Here is a 21,686-nt window from a genome sequence, read left to right as displayed (position 1 = left end):
GCCTGAGGTTCTGATTTAGCCACGCAATCATCTGGCTTCTACCAGTATCCACTTGGGTAGGACCTGGATCATCTTCTCCTTGAAACTCTCTACTCCAAAAATCAAAACTCAATCTGATTAGGAAGATCTTCAAAAGTCTTCCTGAAGTTGGAGCAGCAGCTTGTCGAAAAACTCCTGCAGCCCTTTGTTCAATGCATCACCATGCCTTGATCCTTCACCAGATGGATGCCCAACCTTTTAGGCATGAAGAGGGGAGAGGGAGCACCAGGGAGGACATGGAGAAGAGGAGGGGTGGCTAGATTTTGCTGGGTAGGGAGCAAAATCTCTTAAACCCTAGGCGCAGACAGGGTTTATATAGACCCTGCTGCATTGCGCAGTGCCACATCATTCGACCAATCAAAAAATTTTATTTAATCCAAAAAAATTCTGATTGATGAAGTGATATCATTTGATCACATCAGATAAGAACCCCCACCCTCTCTCCTATATTGGCGCCAACATTGGATAAGCACAAGGGAGATGGCGCCCAAGAGTTTATGTTGATCAAGACTCCTCTTGATCTTTATCCACTTGGGGTGCAAGCCTTGTCCAATTGTGGCACCCATTTTGGTGCTTATTTTTGGTAAGTAAACACTCCACAAAAAACCTCCAATAACTTCTTGCCAAGTGGCCTTCAGTTTAAGACCCATATGTCAACATTTGATAGATGTCTTAAAATGAAAATGGCAGGTGTCAGGAATTAGCAAGTGTTGTCTTTAATTCATCTCATGAATTAAGACAAGCCTTTTCTAAGCTGGACTGGCTCCAGTCAGACTGAGAGAAACCTTCTCAAGATTCTCTGGATGAGTCAAAATATATTTAGCTCAATGGAGATAGAAAAGATTGCATGAAAAGAAAGTTAGGCTCAATCGTATGCTAGCATGATTTCTTTGAACCTAATTGGATCTAATCCAAATCAATTGGGCTAGCCCAATTGATGACATCCAGATCCTAACCCTTGTTAGCGTGACCCAGTTAGGTTTAATTCTGTATGATAATGAGATATGTCGTGATCTCATCATCGACATCATCGAAACTCTTTTCGATGGACCAGAACTCTTCTGATTCAGATAATTAGAATGATCGATCATCAAGATCATTCTAATTGCTCTCAAAATTCACTAGTAACACCTAGCAGTATATGGTGGCAACCCATCAGAACTGAAGATGAACCTCTCGTGCAGCTACCTATGTGATTGAGTTCCTCTATCATGAGTCCCGACTGAATTAGGGTTAAGTGAACTCGTCAAACCCAACATCAGTCATATGAATCAATCGATCGATCCGAGTCCGATGTGAAATCCTAATGAAAAACTTTTTTTCATTATTTTACTCTACCATGGCCATGGGCTTAAAGACTCAACCTTTTGATCGTCATAGGACTACTCCTCTCATCTATCGAGGTTGATAGATCCCATCTTGGTGCGACCTAGTTCCTACAATGAATGTGCTACAACCAACATACACCTCAAGATTTTGAATGGCTAGGAGACCAAGTTATGGTGTAGTCAAACTATAACACACTCAAGGTGAACTATCGATGCACCTCAGGTCAAAGAACTAGGCACACAACTGCAGCATCGAGCTTAGTCATCGACGAGAAGATAGACTTCCTTATGACTGCTCGAGGTGGTCACGCTCAGTACTCTCATTCTCAACGAATATCTGTACTCTCACTCTGGTGTCTCCATACCATAGACTCAAGATACATCTATCCTAAGGAAGCGATCGTACACTAACCTTTCAGATCGATCACCATCCTCGTGATGATCCTATGGTCAAGAGCTATTTTTGAGTTAGTTATGTAAATTCATGCCTTAAATTTTCAACTCTTGAAAATATGAATTGACATTCCTACTAACTCAAAGGATATATCACAGACACAATGTACACAATGTGATAGAAGAATAACCCATTTATTGATTTATAGTCAAAATTAGAATTTGCCCTTAGATTTGTACAGGAATGTGTCAGCCAATCTGGCATCTAGGGTACACATCTAACGGTTTGGTCATATTTTCTCAAAGAGATGATACACAAATTAGATATGACGTAATAGTCAATGAGCCCAAAAGCCCATATTTCTCCAGTTTGTTAATCATTTCTTCTCCTATATGACCTAGCCTAAGGTTCCACATATATTTTAAGATTTATCTCAATTTTGGATCTCTCAGATCCAATGGCATTCACTGCTTACTCAATTAAGTTCACAGATGCATTACCATGTAAATGATAGAGACTGTCTCTAAGAACTAAATCTAAATGATAATCACAAAGGACAGACACCCATAGCCACATCAGCAACTCTTGTCCTATTGCCAATTTTAAGGGTTACTTTCTCGTCCTCTACCTTTCCATAGACTCTATATAAAAATACTAGAGTCCAAAATATAACTGAGAGAAGAAAAAATCGTAAGGTTAGTATTGAACAATTTTGTCATGCCTTCTCAAGGCATCTTTGTTTCTTTAGGCTCTCCAGGTATATACCTCTGAATTCTTTCAAGGTTCCTTTGTTAGTAACAATTTGACCAATTCAGATAAGATGCCAATATGATCATTCATATGGTAGTTTACCATAAACTATCCATATAAATTAAACAGGAATTGCAAGAAATCCACAAGCAATTCCTTATGCATGGTCATATTGAGCCTTTAGAGCTCCTTAATGTCCTTGATCATTATCAAATAACGATCATAGACTGACAGCCCATCATGCATCTCATATGCTGTGCGATTCTGATTACCTCACAACACTTGTAGATGAATCAATGTGTCATTGGTAGTGTACATGTGCTCATGCATATGTTGGAGTTCATCTATCATGGACTTCAATATATAGCACCTATCTTTATTGTCATTGTCCATCCACTCATCAAGTATAGCTTGTTGATTTTGGGTTAGATAGGTTGTTAACATCAAAATAACCTTGTAGAAAATATTGCTTAATTTTCTAAAATTAAGAATGATTCCTAGGTTTGTGAGCCAGTCTATGTAATTAGTTTTGGTTAATCGATTGATATCTAGGATTTGAGCAAGAGGATTGGAAGCTGACACAATAAACAGTAAAGAGCAAAGATTCTAGTTGGATATTAGTACTTATTTCATAATTTACTCTAGAGATTTTTAGATGCAACAAGAAAACTCTCATTATTTTATCAGATCTCCCACACTCTCCAGGTGGAGAAACGAAAATCCTAATGCAACAATTGAATTTTTAGTGAGTGCTGCGGTCCTACCGATATCGTGCACCTCACCTAATAGTTATTGATAACACAAACACCAATGCATGGACAACTTTTTACCCATATGCTTTTCTAAGTATGTTGCAGCTACTTGGTCTCTAAGTTATGTGGGCTTACCTAACAGTTATTGCCAACACTGCTTAGTTAAGTCAGACCCACCATTCACAAGCAAGTGCAAATTCGTCATTGGGTCTGTCACCTAACAGTTATTGGGTCCAACCCCATCTTTACCCTAGAGCAACTCTCTGCTAATAGAGTGGTTGCATGTTTTTGATGCAACTGAACAATTGTGACCAGCTGAGAACAATCAACGTCAGTAGTATACCCGCACATCTACAATGGTAGAAGATCATTGAACTTAATATTTATGGAGAGGTTTTGAGTTTAGGTCTCATCTAATCAGTCATCATATGACTGATCTAATTGACATAGGCTAAACCAAATTGCCAAGCAACTATATTTGAGACTCAATCTTTTAAATTGGCCAGATAAGTACAGATTGATGGGGGTCCCTCCGTTGCTTTCCTTAGATACCAATAAATTGACCAGATCAGTGAATGAAACTAATTAAATAACCACCTTTCAATTACTTGCCTTAGATACCAATTGGTTAATAGGTCTAAATAGGTTAGCTTAGGTGAATCAGATTCAAGCCATAGAGCTGAATTAGGTCCTTAGATTAATCGATTCTACATATGGGTGTCAATCGATTCAATCAACAACAATTATATGATCTTGAGTTCTATTGACCTCACCCTAATCAACACTTGACTCAGTTTGATCAACTGCTAAATCAATTTAGACCCAATATGATCAAATCAGAAATCCTAAATGTAATCCAATTACATGACCTAATTTGATCTATCCATGACCAATCTCTCATGCATAAACACTAATTTCAGATCTTAAATTTAAATTTTTAGACCTAAATTTTTTGCATAAAAAGTATATTTTGATCTCGAAATAATTTTTAGATCATACATACAAACATATATCATATATATGGTTAAAGTTTAGGTTATAGAAATAAATTTCAGTCTTAAACATGCTTTCATATATCAAATATATGAATCAAAATAGATCTCAAAACTTTTTTTAGATCTAAACAACAAAACATATATCACATATATGCTAAAAAATTAGATCTAAAATTTTATTTTATTAAAAATTTTAATATTATTTTAAGACAACCATTCAGCATAACAAGTTATGCCAAGGCAACCTTATGTCAGAATGACATCAAAAATTTTCAAATCTAAAATTTTTCTCTATAGATTTTAGATTTAAATTCTAATCTCATACATATAATGTGGCTCTGATACCATGCTGGATTTTTATGATTTTATACATGCAAAAAAATTTCAAAATGAGTATGCAGCAAAATTTAAAAAATTTTAGATTAAATCTAATTTAATCTAAGCATGCATAAGATCAAATCTTAAAATCATAACCAAGATCTATATATGTGAGATAAAATTTAGATATAAAAATTAAATAGAAAAAAATAAATAGACTTCATATCTTGGCACGAGTTGATCTTCACCGTGAACTGATGATCATGGATGTCTTTCGAAGGTCCCTTAAAGCCGCACAAGTGTCCGACCTCTACGGATATCCACACAAGACTTCGATCTGATCAGAAGCTGCTGGATCTCACTGGGGTGCTAGCTTCCTTACAGAGATCATATCTTTATGGTCAAAAATCTTTTTTTTCCTCAAGACACTCCTAGAAAAGCAAAAAAAAAAGGGAGGATATTGATCTCTACGCTAAAGATCATGAGAAGAACCCTTTCTTCTCTTTTCTTCCTAAAACTCATGCACCAAATCTCTACGCTAGAGATATAGAAATTTTTATTCAACTTTTGGACAAAGAAGAGAGAAAAAAATATATCCAAACTAGGATAAAAGATGGAAGAGAAGATGTCCTAACAACCAACTTTTGATTGTTGGTAAGAAAGAAAGGATATGAACCAAACCTCATGCCCTTCCTTCATCCCGTGCGCTCCCTTTTTCTACAATGATTTCACACACGCCTCTCCTCTGATTTTGGCATCCAAACCTGATCTCTTCTTAGCCCTTTAACGCCCCATAGGACCCACATTTAAATAGACAAAGGGGATAAGGTTTTGGGTAGGAAGATAAGAGTCCAATTCACCTAGGACTCTAATTTTTGATGCCGCCCACAACTCCCTTATTTGCACCCAGTTTTGTCACAAAAAAAAATAAGGGATGGAGTGAACTTATTACAAGCTAAAAAGGGAGAGAGTATGGGGTGTTTGGCATCCAAAAACTAGTTAGACATAGGCTTTTTTTGTGGCACATGGAAGGAAGAGTTTAATCCACTTAGGACTCCTCTTTAGGTAGCTGATTTAAATCAATTTAAATTCTAACTCATTCTAATTATATTAAAAATTGATTAAATCTAAATAGATAGAAATCTAAATCTAATTAGGAGCTCAAACAATTTAGATTAGATGTCACCTAATTAGAGAAGGAGTCCTAGTTCTTTTGGACTCTCTCTTGGTGCTTGAGTCAAACTCAATTTAATCCTAATCCAATTAGAATTTAGTGCACCCATGAAGGGGAGAATTTCTAGTCCAAATAGAAACTCAAACACTCTTGTTTAAATCTTAATCTAATTAGAAATTAAGTCAAACCCAAATCTTAATTCAATAATGAATCATTCTTCCATGCAATTTGGTTATCTCATAACCCAATTAGGCTTGATCAAATCAAACCCATATCAAGTCAAATTGAATCTAATTTAATTAGACTTAATGCAAACCCCATAGCTCAATCAAATATAGCCAATTAGCAATCTAATTGCTAATTAATCCTCCGATAACTCACTAACTCTTTAGCGAGTTACTTAATTATAATTTTTGCATTGGATTAATCATCAATCAAATTGATAATCAAATCCTATCATAATTCATAATCGTAATTCAACCATCTGATCAGTCAAAAGCCTCTTTATGTATGACCTCATAAGTTTTATTCTATTTTATAGTGAGATATATTATGATCCCTATCACAATATCATTAAAACTCTTTTCAATGGGTTGGAGCCATTCTAACTCTGCCCATCAAAGATCATGGATCATCAAGATGATGCTCGTGGGTCTCACAATCTACCAGTGACATCTAATAGTATGTAGTGACAATCCAGCAGAATCAAAGGTGATGAACCTCTAGGCGCAGTTAACGTATGATACAGTCCCTCTATCATGAGTCTCAATCAGACGACAGGTCATGGATAAATCATCAAACCTCATCATCGATCATATGATAGATTCAAACAGCTCGAGTCCATATGTAATTTTTATGAAAATTTTTTTCATTAATCACACTGCTATGGCCATAGACTTAAAGACTCAACTTTTTAAATTTCATAGGACTACTCCCTTGTGCTAGGATCGATAGATTCCATCTAGGTATACACCCTACTCCTACAGTGGATCAACTGTTGCTAACATCCACTATAAGGACTTATTGAGTCAATATTTATATCTAGTCAAACTCCAACAGCCTCACTGTGAGTAGCTATGGTACTGCAGGTTAAAGAACCAGTCAAACAACTATAGCATCGAGAAAGTTACTAACGAATGAGCAGACATCTATAAGACTTCTCGTGTTGGTCACGGTCAATGCTAGTTGTTCTCTAACAACCATCTATCCTCTCGCTCCAATGTCACTACACCGTAGACTCGAGACTCATCTGTCCGAAGGAAGCGATCCGTGCACTGATCTATCTGGATCAATCACCATCTCCCTGATGATCCTATGACCAGGAGCAATTTAAGAATTAATCATCAATGACATATGTCACAAATTCTTAACCTTTTGAGAATATGTGTCATCATCTTGTTAATCTCTAGGATGATTCATGGACACATAAAATATGAATGCTGATATAAATACCTATAAAGTATAAAAATATGTCCTAGTAATATGATATGCATCAGCTAAGATTGACTTCTAGGGCATACATCCAACAATCTTCCACTTATACTAAAGCCAATCTGCCATGTATCAAGCCCCATCTTCATAAGACAAGCTTTAGTCTTAGGCTAGCTAAGTGACTTACCAGTGGGTCATCCACATCTCATATAGAATTTGCTCTCTGCATCTCAGTGTATTTCTACTTAAGGTAGTCGCATGTTCTGTTGCTCTATGTGCTTGGATATCTGGTAAGACCTAGGCTCCTTAGCAAGGGCTATGGTGCCATTATTTTTGCAGTATAGTGTCATGACATTTGATGGCATAACATTTAGTTTTGCAACTAACACTAAAACCAGAATGCATCCTATACATCGACAGTGTACTCAGCTTCCATCGATCGATTGCTTGGAATCCTTCCAAGATATCGACATGATTACACCTATGATGTAGATATTCTACCATCAATATCAGGCATCAAATCTGAATTGGTGTATCCTCCCTCTTCTAGCTTTGATCATACTTCAAAATTAAGAACATATCCTTAATTCTTCTCAAGTACTTAAAGATGTTTTCAGAGCATCCAACGCTCTCAGCTTGGATACAACTGATATCTACTCATGGTGTTCACAGTATTAACTATATCAGTTCAAGTATATTACATGGCATACATCTATGCCTAAGAAAGTAGCAGACTTCTTTTCGAGATTTCTATGCTGAACCCTTTCAGCATCTACTCTCTCTACTTCATCTGTAAAAATACAAGCAGCCAATTGCATTTATCTCTATAGATCTTCATATTCTCAAAATATAGGATACTTGATTTATATCTTTTATGGAGAATTCTATATACAATCATATTTTAACTGATGTTAGTGTTGGATACTCCCACTGACCCTTTTGAAAATATATAATTTCTCATTTCTGATCAAACAATTTGATCCTTTCATCAAAATGAATGTTCCAACTCCAAGATTATTATAAACTTTATGATCTCATATCATGAGAAGTAAAATCCATAAGCTACTCCATATAGAAATCTTCAAAAGATATCTACTCAGAAAAGCTATTTCACATCCCTTTTTTGATGTTGATGTTTTACATCACCTTGTTGTAGATTTTGGGATCATCTCTATGTTCTCTATCTCCCATGAGAAATGATTTTCTCTACATCTTCTGTTAAGCATACCTAAGTACCTTTCAAGAGGATGGGAGATCCTACTATATGTATGAGGAGGAGAAATTTATGTATACTGGCTCATCATAAATAGGTTCTTTAGGTTCTATGGCTCACTTCTCTTCAAAGACACTCTCTTCGAGCTTAACTTTTCTCTCACTGCTTCATCTTGATTAAATAATTTTTCAAGAAAATAGCATATCGGGTCACAATCACATTGTAATCCTTTCAAAAGAAAAGTAGTATCTCAAACTCTTTTAGGATGAGCTTTATAGATCTATCCTCTAACATATCCACCTACTATTTTTGACACAGGCTGGACATCCTTGGTTCTCAAAATAATCAAGATTCAATTCTCACCATGCCATATCTCATACGGTGTGGTAGGAATAAATTTAGAGAGAACCTAATTTCATAAAAATAAAGATAACCCTTAAGAAATAAAATAAATCAATGAAGTTCATCATGGACCAAACCATATCTCATACAGTCCCATAACTCTTCTTAATTATCTCATGAGCTGAGATATACTAAAAGGGGTCCAAAATGAAACTATGCCATTTTATGAGATAATCGAAAAATTTCTTTCTTTGGTATTGCATCCTCGATCCGATCGAAGTATCTTTAGAAATTTTTTGATTTGCTTCTCTACTTTACATCTGAATTCTTTGAACTTTTCAAAAATTTAGATTTGTATATCATATACTTACCCATACCATGATCGATTATCGATAAAGATAATGAAGTAGAGACAACTCCTTTTGTTAGCACATCAAATGGACTACACACATCAAATGTGTACTAGGATAAGTATCTCAATGGTCCCTTACCTCTTGTCCTACAAGAGTAGCTTGATCATATTTTTTCAAAGAGATAATGCACAAACTAGATATGACTCAACAGTGAATGAGCACAAAAATTTATATTTCTTTAGTTTGTTAATCATTTCTTCTCCTATATAACCTAGCCTAAGGTTCCACGTATACTTAAGGTTTATCTCAATTTTGGATCTCTCAGATCCAATGACATTCACTGCTTGCTTAATTAAGTTTACAAATGCATCACCATGTAAATGATAGAGATGTCTCTAAGAACTAAATCCAAACGATAATCATAAAGGACAGACACCCATGGCCATAGCAGCAACTCTTGCCCTATTGTTAATTTTAAGGGTTATTTTCTCAGCCCTCTACCTTCCCATAGACTTTATATAAAAACACTAGAGTCTAAAACACAATTGGGAGAAGAAAAAATCGTAAGGATAGTATTGAGCAATTTCGACATGCATTCTTAAGGTGCGTCTCTGTTTCTTTAGGCTCTCCAAGTATATACCTCTGAACTCTTTCAAGATTCCTTTGTTAGCAATAATTTGACCAATTCAGATAAGATGCCAATATAGTCATTCATATGATAATTTACCATAAACTACCCATATAAACTAAACAAAGATCGCAGGATCAAATCTACAAATAATTTCTTATACTTGGTCATGTCGAACCTTTAGAGCTCCTTAATGTCCTTGATCATTATTAAATAACGATCATAGACTGACTACCCATCACGCATCTCATATGCTGTACGACTCTGATCACCTCATAACACTTGTAGATGAATCAATGTGTCATTGGTAGTGTACATGTGCTCATGCATATGTTGGAGTTCATCTAACATGAACTTCAACATATAGCACCTATCTTTATTGTCATTGTCCATCCACCCATTAAGTATAGCTCGTTGACTTTAGGTTGGATAAGTTGTTAACATCAGAATAACTTGGTAGAGAACATTGCTTAATTTTTTAAAATTATGAATGATTCTTTCATTTGTGAGTCAGTCTATGTAATTAGTTTCAGTTAATCGATTGATATCTAGGATTTGAGCTAGAAGGTTGGAAGCTAACATAATAAACAACAAAGAGCGAAGATTCTAGTTGGATGTTTGTACTTATTTCATAATTTGCTCTAGAGACTTTTAGATGCAAAAAAAAACTCTCACTATTTTATCAGATCTCCCACACTCTCCAGGTGGAGAAACAAAAACTCTAACGTGATAACTGAATTTTTAGTGGATACTGTGGTCCTATCAATGCCGTGCACCTCACCTAACTGTTATTGATAACACGAACATCGATGCATGGATAACTCTTTGTCTAGATGCTTCTCTAGGCATGTTGCAGCTACTGGATCTCTAAGTCATGTGGGCTCACCTAACAGTTATTGTCCACACTCCTTAGTTAAGTCAGACCCACTGTTCACAAGCAGGTGCAAAGCCGTTATTGGATTCCTCACCTAACAATTATTGAGCCCAACCTCATTTTTATCCTGGATCAATTCTTTGCTAATAGAGTAGTTGCATGTTTCCGATATAACTGAACTACTGTGACCAGCTAAGAACATTTAATACCGGGAGCACGCCCGCACATCTACAATGGTGGAAGACCATTGGACTTAATATTTATGGAGAGGTTTTGAGTTTAGGTCTCATCTAATCAGTCATCATATGGCTGATCTAATTGACATGGGCTAAACCAAATCACCAAGCAACCATATTTGAGATTCAATCTTCCAAATTGATCAGGTAAGTACAGATTGGTGGAGGTCCCCCCGTTACTTTTCTTAGACATCAATAAATTAGCCAGATCAGCAAACGAAATCAATTAAATAACCACCTTTCAATTACTTGCCTTATACACCAATTGGTTAATAGGTCTAAATAGGTAAGCTTAGGTGAATCAGATTCGAGCCATAGAGCCGAATTAGGTCTTTAGGTTAATCGATTCTACATATGGGTGTTACTCGATTCGATCAATAATAATTATATGATCTTGATCTCTATTGACCTCACCTTAATCAATACTTGACTCGATTTGATCAACTGCTAAATCAATTTAGACCCTATATGATCAAATCAGAAATCTTAGATGTAATCCAATTACATGACCTAATTTGATCTACCCATGACCAATCCCTCATGCATAAACACTAATTTCATATCTTAAATCTAAATTTTTAGATCTAAATTTTTGCATGAAAAGTATGTTTTGATCTCGAAATAATTTTTAGATCATACATACAAACATATATCATATACATGATTAAAGTTCAGGTCATAGAAATAAATTTCAGTCCTAAACATACTTTCATATATCATATATACGAATCAAAATAGATCTCAAATTTTTTTTTAGATCTAAACAATAAAATGTATATCACATATATGCTGAAAAATCAAATCTAAAATTTTATTTTATTAAAAATTTTAACATCATTCTAAAATAATCATTCAGCATAACAAGTTATGCCAGGGCAACCTTATGTCAGAACGATATCAAAAATTTTCAGATCTAAAATTTTTCTCTACAGATTTTAGATCTAAATCTTAATCTCATTCATATAACATGGCTCTGATATCACTATTAGATTTTCATGATTTCATGCATGCAAATTTTTTTTCAAAATGAGTATGCAGCAAAATTTAAAAAATTTTAGATTAAATCTAATTTAATCTAAGCATGCATAAGATCAAATCTTAAAACCATAACCAAGATCTACATATATGAGATAGGATTCAGATACAGAAATCAAATAGAAAAAAATAAATAGACTTTATACCTTGGCATGAGTCGATCTTCACCATGAACTGATAATCATGGATGTCTTTCGAAGGTCCCTTGAAGCCGCACAAGTGTCCGACCTCTATGGGTATCCACACGAGACTTCGATCTGATCAGAAGCTTCTTGATCTCATTAGGGTACTAGCTCCCTTATAGAGATCGCATCTTTATGATTAAAAATCTTTTTTTCTCTCAAGATACTCTTAGAGAAGAAGAAGAAAATAGGAGGATGTTGATCTCTACGCTAGAGATCATGAGAAGAATCCTTTCTTCTCTTTTCTTCCTAAAATTCATGCACCAAATCTCTAAGCTAGAGATATAAAAACTTTTATCCAACTTTTGGACAAAGAAAAGAGAAAAAAATATATCCAAACTAGGATAAAAGATAGGCGAGAAGATGTCCTAACAACCAACTTTGGTTGTTGGTAAGAAAGAAAGGATATGAACCAAACCTCATGCCCTTCCTTCATCCCGTGCGCTCCCTTTTTCCCCAATGATTTCATGCATGCCTCTCCTCTGATTTTGGCATCTAAACCTGATCACTTCTCAGCCCTTTAACACCCCATAGGACCCACATTTAAATAGGCAAAGGGGATAAGGTTTTGGGTAGGAAGATAAGAATCCAATTCACCTAGGACTCTAATTTTTTATGCTGCCCACAACTCTCTTATTTGTGCCCAGGTTTCTCACAAAAAAAAATAAGGGATGGTGTGAACTTATTACATACTAAAAAGGGAGAGAGTATGGGGTGTTTGGCATCCAAAAACTAGTTGGATGTGGGCTTCTTTTGTGGCGCATGGAAGGAAGAGGTTAATCCACTTAGGACTTCTCTTTAGGTGGCTGATTTAAATTAATTTAAATTATAACCAATTCTAATCATATTAAAAATTGATTAGACCCAAATAGATGAAAATCTAAATCTGATTAAAAGTCCAAACTATTTAGATTAGATATCACCTAATTAGAGAAGGAGTCCTAGTCTTTTTGGACTCTCTTTTGGTGCTTGAGTCAAACTCAATTTAATCCTAATTCAATTAAGATTTAGTGCACCCATGAAGAGAAGAATTTTTTTGTCTAAATAAAAACTCAAACACTCTTGTTTAGATCCTAGTCTAATTAAGAATTAAGTCAAATCCAAATCCTAGTTCAACAAGAAATCATTCTCTCATGCAATTTGGTTATCTCATAACCTAATTAGGCTTGATCAAATCAAATCCATATTAAATTAAATTAAATCTAAATTAATTTGACTTGATGCAAGCCCCATAGCTCAATCAAATATAACCAATTAGCAATGCAATTACTAATTAATCCTCTTGTAACTCACTAACTCTTTAACGAGTTACTTAATTGTAATTTTTGCATTGGATTAATCATCAATCAAATTGATAATCAAATCCTATCATGATTCATAATTGTAATTCAACTATCTGATCAGTCAAAAGATACTTTGTGTGTGATCCCATAGATTCTATTCTGTCTGGTAGTGAGATATATTGTGATCCCTATCACAATATCATTAAAACTCTTTTCAATAGATTGGAACCATTCCAACTCTGCCCATCAAGGATCATCGATCATCAAGATGATGCTCCTGGATCTCACAATCAATCAGTGACACCTAGCAGTATGTAGTGGCAATCCAACAGAATAAAAAGTGATGAACCTCTAGGTGCAGTTAACGTATGATACAGTCCCTCTATCATGAGTCCCGACCAGATGGCAGGTTATGGATAAATCATCAAACCTCATCATCGATCATATGATAGATTCAATCAACTCGAGTCCATATATGATTCTCATGGAAACTCTTTTTTATTAATCACATTGCTATGGCCATAGACTTAAAGACTCAGCTTCTTAAATCCCATAGGACTACTTCCTTCTTCTAGGGTCGATATATTTCATCTAGGTGGACACCCTACTTCTACAGTGGACCAAGTATCACCAACATCCACTACAAAGACTTATTGAGTCAATGTTTATGTGTAGTCAAACTTCAGCAGCCTCACTGTGAGTAGCTATAGCACCGCAGGTCAAAAGACCAGTCATACAATTACAGCATCGAGAAAGTCACTAACGAGTGAGCAAACATCCATGTGACTTCTCGTGTTGGTCACGCTCAGTGCTAGTTATTCTCTAACAACAACCTGCACTCTCGCTCCAATGTCACTACACTGCAGACTCGAGACTCATCTGTCCAAAGAAAGTGATCCGTGCACTGATCTATCTAAATCAATCACCACTCCCATGATGATCTTATGATTAGGAGTAATTTAGGAATTAACCATCAATGATACATATCTTAAATTCTCAACTCTTTGAAAATATATGTCATCATCTTGTTAATCTTTTGGAGATTCATGGACACATAAAATATGAATCGTAATATAAATATCTATAAAGTTCAAAAATATATCCTAGTAATATGATATGCATCAGCCAAGATTGGCTTCTAGGGCATACATCCAACAGAAATTTTTTTCTAAATGAGAATAATTTTTAGATTTCTTAATCAGTCCACATAGTTAGGTCCAATCAATTTATTAGCAACTAGTATGCCTCTTAGTGATAGTGAGGATGCCACGTGTGCAGTTAATCTACAATAACAAAAACACAATATAAGCAGACAACTCATGATGACATGCACAACTAGATTAGGACTTTGTCTAATTGTGTCTCCTATTATTTTAACAAATTTTATAGCCCTCAAGTATGAAAAATGAAAAACATCCTTATGTTTCTAAGTAGGGTTGAGATCTCTATTCCTCACAAACACCTTATGGATAGCACAATAAGCATTCATGAGTTCAAGAGTAGGTAACTCTTTACCAATTGCACCTCATATAATTCTCAATATTTTTCTCTCTTGCCTCTAGATCACTCAGTCTTATGGATAGTACAACAAACTATAGTATTCTAGTTAAGTTAATCCTTCAATCTCATATGGTCATACTTAAATAATGCTGCCCTTGTGGATAGCACAACAAAGCAACACTATTTAAATATGCCATAAGCGTCAATATGCAGTTAGTCAACATCATATTAATTTCTATAGTAAGCTTTGTGGATAGCACAACAAGCTCACTAAAATTTTGACATACTCTATTGATCAAGCTTGAAGGAAGGTCTTTGTAGTATCTACATTACTAATCAATCTAAATTTGAAATTCAATAAGACCAAATTGACCAGATCAGTAGGTGGGAGGCTCCCCATAGCTATTCTTAGATACCAACAAAGTTGGCCAGGCCAGCATACGGATCTAATTAGAAAACCATCTTAAACACTTACCTAGACATCAATTGATCAAATGAATTCGATATTTGATTTGAAAGTGAATCCCGATATTACAACTTAATATAATTTTATAGAGGGTCTTTGAATTGGTCTCGACACATCCTAACTACTATTACATAAAATATACTATACAATTATGCAATTCAGTATGCTTTAATAAGTCATAATAACAATCATATTGTCATGCCAAAAATTATATAAGGGTGCACAAAATGACTTAATATATATAACAAGTTTAGCCAAATTGAAAACAAATCCTAATCAAATTAGGCATGCATAACACCCTTAATCAAAAATTGATTTAAGCATCAAGCAATCATGAAACTATAAATTTCATATTAACATAAATTCTTAATCTTAATTACTAAAATATAAATCCATGGTTTAAATAAAGTCAAAAATAATTTTTGATTTTAAGACCGATGCAAAAAATCAATGCAATATTTTTGGTAATATACGAACTAGAATAATTCTATACTACAACTTTGTACTTATTTGATCGAATCTAACAAGGGTGGCTCTGATACCACTATTGGATTCTAATCACGTAGTAAAAATTAAAATTTAAAATTTTTAAAATAAATATATCGAATAGCTTTAACAATTAAAACTATCAAACTGCAAAACCAAACTCTAGAATCACCTTGTAGATGTCGAACAAAATAAAATCAAGCATGCAAAGAGATAAAATTTTATACTTTCTCAAAAGAGTAGTATGGTACGATGGTGATCTCTATAAGACTCTAAAGTAGAAGCCCTCTAATGCTGATCCACACAAAAGTTGGCCAAGGTCCTTCCTAACCAGTGCGCTGCCGCAGTCTTTTCTTCAAAAGAATACTGTCGGCTTCGAACTCAAAGTACGATCACACCAACACCCAGTTACCTTCGATTTTATCACCAAAATCATGTCAAGAGGATACTCTTCAGAAATCTCATAACTTAAGATTTGATTTTGAGCTCCAACACATGAAAAAATCAAATCTTAGAACAAACTAGCAATACTTGCTAATTCTCTCACCAACCTTCTTACAACTTTTCTTCTCAATTTTATCTTTGCCTTTTTCTCAAATTTTGGGCTAAGTGCTAAATTTTTTTATAAAAATCAGAACCAATTGGTGTGTAATAGAGAAAAAAAAAAATTAAGAATTTTTATAAAAAAATTTAGCACTTAGCCCATATGGGATGCCCCATATAAATAGGCTAAGAGGGGACATGAGGAAGGACCAAGGGGTGCCAACTCTTGGCACTCCAAGTTCTCACGTGGAGAAATAAATCTTGATGATTTATTTTGGCATAGAAGAGCCTTCACATAGAAGGACTCCTCCTCTTATACACCCCATAAATTTCTCATACAAATTTAGCATGTAATATTTAAGGATTTGGATGAGAACCGAAGAGATAGACAAGAGCCTTCATGAAGAAGGACTCTTCACTTCTCAAAGCAATTAAGAGGGGGGCAAAAATTTATTTTTGGTGTGAGACCTGATGGGTGCAAAGGACTCCTTCCACACTTAAAATACTTCCAAGTTGGATAAGAACTAAATTATATTAGACCCAATCCTATTAGGTCAAAGGCAACTGGTCTAGTTTAGCTCAAATGCTTTGAACTGGACCTAATTAGGAACTTGGGTTAATGCAATATGCTAGCATATCAAATTAATCCCTAAAATTTATATTAAATCTTAATTAAATTAAATTAAGATTAAATCTTAAAGTGTGTGACCCATTGGGTTCCAAATCTAGCCAGCAGTGGACACAGACTCTTGATGTAACTCTAATCCGATCAGATTAGGTCAGCTCAAGAGTCTCAATTAACTAGGACTCTTCCTAATTAATTTTTTAATTAAACTTTTTAATTTTGATGAGTCCATAAGTTGAGATTGATGTCTAGCAATGTGTCTTGACTATACGAAAGATTTAAAATTTTGATAAAAAATTACCAAAATATCCTTCAGTGGCATGTTACTATGTAATTCAATCCTTCGATCAGACAACATCCCAGATGAGATGTAGGCATGAAATCATGTCAAATCTAATTACTTATCTATATGTATCTTGATCAGAAGGTGATGATTCAATTGATGATATGTTAGAAATTCTTTTCTAATTATCATCCTGCTTTGATCAAAGACTTTCAGAATCGTTGATTTATGAGATCACATAGGATGTTCGCTCTCCTTATTAGGAGTGACTGATCCCTTACATACTTCACCACATCCAAAATACCCCACACAAAGATCAGAGAATCAAGTTAGAAAGTAAACCAAAATATAAATTCATGTACACAAGGTACCATGGCGATCTCAAGTCAAAGGATCACTTACACAACTTTCACTAAAAAATTATCAGCTGACATATAAATAAGACTCCATCAGATATTCTCTCATAGGTCTATTCAGTGAACTCATTCTCTAATGAGCATTCATATTCTTGTATTAGTGTCATTACATAAGTGGTTGTGAGATCAACCACCCTCATCTCTGAGCATATATAGGACATACCAGTCTTACCGGTATTGTTGATCCTCGACTCAATGAATCAATGACTGAGAATATTTTAGTTCATGGCTATCAAAAATTTATGTCTCACTGACGTAATCTCATCACAGTCCTAAAATTATTGTCCAAATCTATGGGGTTCATTATAATCTTAAAAAATAATAATAAGATGCAGCATATAATGAATCAAAATATCTATTTTATTAAATATCAATGTCAATTACATGAGTTTGAAAGATAAATTACAGAAAATATCCTATCGCATCTCATATGTGATTGGCTTATAGAGCATTATTCTTTTAGAATTATCCCTTCTCTAACTATGAATTGGTATTTTTCTCAGTTGAGAACTAATTGCTTCTCCTTACATCTTTCTAGGACTAATCTCAAATGATCTAAGCATTCAGAGAAGGTAGGGCTAAAGATAGAAAAATTATTTATAAAAATTTTCAAAAATCATTCAACTATATCAGAAAAAATGCTGATCATACATCTCTGAAAGGTTGTCGATGTATTACATAACCCAAAGGACATATATCTATAAGCAAAAGTTACAAATGGACAAGTGAATGTAGTCTTTTTCTGATCCTCAGAGGCTATAGAGATTTGATTATAGCCAGAATATCCATCAAAAAAATAGTAGAACTCTTGTTTGGCTAATTTCTCTAACATTTGGTCAATAAACAATAATGGAAAGTGATCTTTTCTTATCGCAGTATTCAGTTTTCTATAGTCTATATAGACCCTTCACCTTGTTTCGGTCCTAGTTAGGATAAGTTCGTTTGCTTCATTCTAGACCATCATTACCCAAGACTTTTTGGGTACCACTTGTACAGGGCTTACCCACGAACTATCAGAGATAGGGTAGATAATTTCATTATCAAGTAACTTTAAGATTTCTTTTTGACTACATCCTTCATGGCTGGGTTAAGTTTTCTCTGAGGTCTCTAGTTGGTTTGGCCTCCTCCTCTAGGTGTATCTTGTGTTGAACTATGGAAGGACTTATTCTTTTAATATCACCCATGGTTCAACCTATTGCTTCACGATTCTCTCTCAGGATTGCTAACAACTCCACCTCTTATTTAGGATTTATATCAAATATGATAATTACAGGCAAGGTTTTCACTGGACCTAAATATGCATACTTCAGGTACTTGAGGAGGGGTTTCAATTCTAATTTGGGTGCTTCCTCTATTGATGGCTTGGGTGATGGTTTAACCATTTTCATGATTGGTTTAGTGGGAGGATCTTGTCTCTGGCTAGTCCTATTGTCTATAAAAATTTCATTGATGTCTTCAGATTCATTGATTGGCTAGAAACTAAACTCGAGGTTGACTTCCTCATCGCTAATGTCAATGGGTTCATAAATATTTTTTTGAATTACATTTACATCAGCATGCTGGGTGGATTCTTATTCTAGATTGAATATATTTAGTTCAATGGTCATGTTCCCAAAAGAAAGCTTTATAAGTCCATTCTGATAGTTGATTTCAGCATTTACAGTAGCTAAGAATGGTCTTTCTAAAATAACTGAGATATGACCCTTGGGGTTCGTAACTGATTCAGTTTCTAAAATGATGAAGTCTACAGGAAAGATAAAATTACCAACCTTGATTAAAATATCCTCTACCATTCTCTTAGAGATCCTAAGAGATCTATCTGCTAATTATAACGTGATCTTTATTGGTAGAAGTTCTCCCAATCTTAGTTGCTTATAAACTGAAAAAGAAAGAATATTTATACTGGCCCCTAAATCTAGCAAGGCCTTCTCAATATGGATCTCTCTAATATCACATGAAATTATCGAAGATCCTGGATCTTTATATTTTATTGGCACATGACTAGATAAGTAGAGCTCACACTCATTGCTAAAAATACTCTCTGGATACATTGGTGATCTTTTTCTTGGTATAAAGATCTTTTAAAAATTTAGCATAGGTCAGAACTTGTTTAATCATATCTAGAAGAGAGATATTTATCTGGACTTACTTAAACACCTCTAATATTTTATCCAAATATTTTGATTTTTTATTGAACCTTAGTTGATTTGAAAAAAGAGCTCTAGGAATTGTGGGTTCTGGGCTTGGTGTTTTCAGGAGTTTGAGTTTATAAGGTGGGTTGTTCATAAAGTGACTCAGCAGGTGAGTTCTTTCTATCATCAGATATACCTATCTTATTATCCACTTGTTTTCTGGATCTTAAGGTGTGATAGCATTCAAATGGTTGACTTGATTTTCTTATTGAAATCGTGGATCATTTTGGTTTCTTGAGTTGGGCTCAGGTTGGCTAGGTAGCCTATCTCATTTTCACTCACTCATGACAGAGGCTAGCTGACCCACCTGCATTTTCAAATGGACTATAGCTTGGGTATTAGTATTTATAAGTTGGCCCGTGATTTGCATGAAATTATTCAGTGTAGATTGGTGTCAGCATTGGATTTAGCCAGGACTTCTAGGCTTTTTCTAGAGAACTAAGTTTCTTCTCATTATTATTGAAGCCTGGTGGATTGTTTATCATAGGGTTAGGCCTTAGATTTTGCTGGTTGAAGCTAGGACCGCCTACATTTGGGTTCTGTGACCATGAGAAGTTGGGATGATTCCTCCATCCTGGGTTATATATGGGTGCATAGGAGTTGTTCACTGATCTCTGGTATGTAGCATTTACCTATGCACATCCATTCTCTATTGGGTTCATCAGGAAGAGGCATTCCTCAAGGAGATGGTTGGGTGCAATACATACATTGCACATGGGTGCAGAAACTTGATTCACATTGACTGATCTCTATAGCTCTAAGGCCTTTAACCTACATGCTAAAGTTATAATTTTGGTCTCTATAGCTAGGGAGGTCTGAATCTGGTGTATTCCACCTCTCGAAGGTGTCGATCTCTCAGGTTTTTTAGTTATTTTTCATTGTAAGTTTTTCTTAGTTAGGTCTTCTAAAAATTGTCAGGCTTCAATGGGTTTCTTGTACATGAATTAACCCTGACACATAGACTCTAGCATGGTTCTAAAATTTAAATCTAGTCCTTTATAAATTATCTAGCATAGCCTCCAGGTCTCTATTCCATGGTGTGAAATTTGGATCAAGAGGTTCTTAAAGTGATCGAAGTATTTTCAGAATGATTCGCCAGCTAGTTGGTAAAATTGATTTATCTCATTCCTAATACTAGCTGTTTTGTGATGGGAAAAGAACTTCTTTAGGAACACTCTTACAAAGCCCTCCAGGTTATAACAGATTGGTTTGGAAGACTATAGAGCCACTTTTTAGCATTGTCTTTAAGGGCAAAATTGACCAGTCTTAGCTTAATCTTATCCTTTAATAGTTGTTGCAGCCTCATGGTTATACAAACCTCTTCAAACTCTCTAATATGCATGCATCCTCTATTCCCATGAATTTTGGAAGCATATTAATAATTTGAAGTTTAATTTTAAAGTTATTTGTAGTAGGTTGGAGCAACCTGATGTAAGAAGGTTGGATGAAACTGACTGGATAACATAAATCCTTAAAGATTTGGAGCTGATTAGGTTCTCCCATTGTAGAAGTTGTTGGGCTTAAAACAGGAATCGAATCAATTCTTACTAGTCGACCCGACACCCTTCTCCATGAAGAAAGTAGAGAAATCACTTTGTCTTTTATTTTTTTTGAACTTTTTTTTAATTTTTTTTATGTTGTTTTCAATCAAGTTTTTGTTGGAAATAGTGTCCCAAAGTCAATCGTCAGCTTGTTGACGGTTGTGCTCTTTCCTGTATTAGTATATGAATTATAAATAAATAAAAATTATTTTAACATTTTTCATCACAAATTATTTCATCTTCTAATTAACTCCTGTGTTGTGGTGAAATCCTTAGGAGTATTTAGACTCGACAAAGGAGGATTTGT

The sequence above is a fragment of the Elaeis guineensis genome, chromosome 4 (genome assembly GCF_000442705.2).
Source record: "Elaeis guineensis isolate ETL-2024a chromosome 4, EG11, whole genome shotgun sequence".
In the NCBI taxonomy this organism is placed as follows: Eukaryota; Viridiplantae; Streptophyta; class Magnoliopsida; order Arecales; family Arecaceae; genus Elaeis; species Elaeis guineensis.
The sequence above is the reverse complement of the archived record's forward strand: the minus strand, read 5'-3'. Positions refer to the sequence as shown.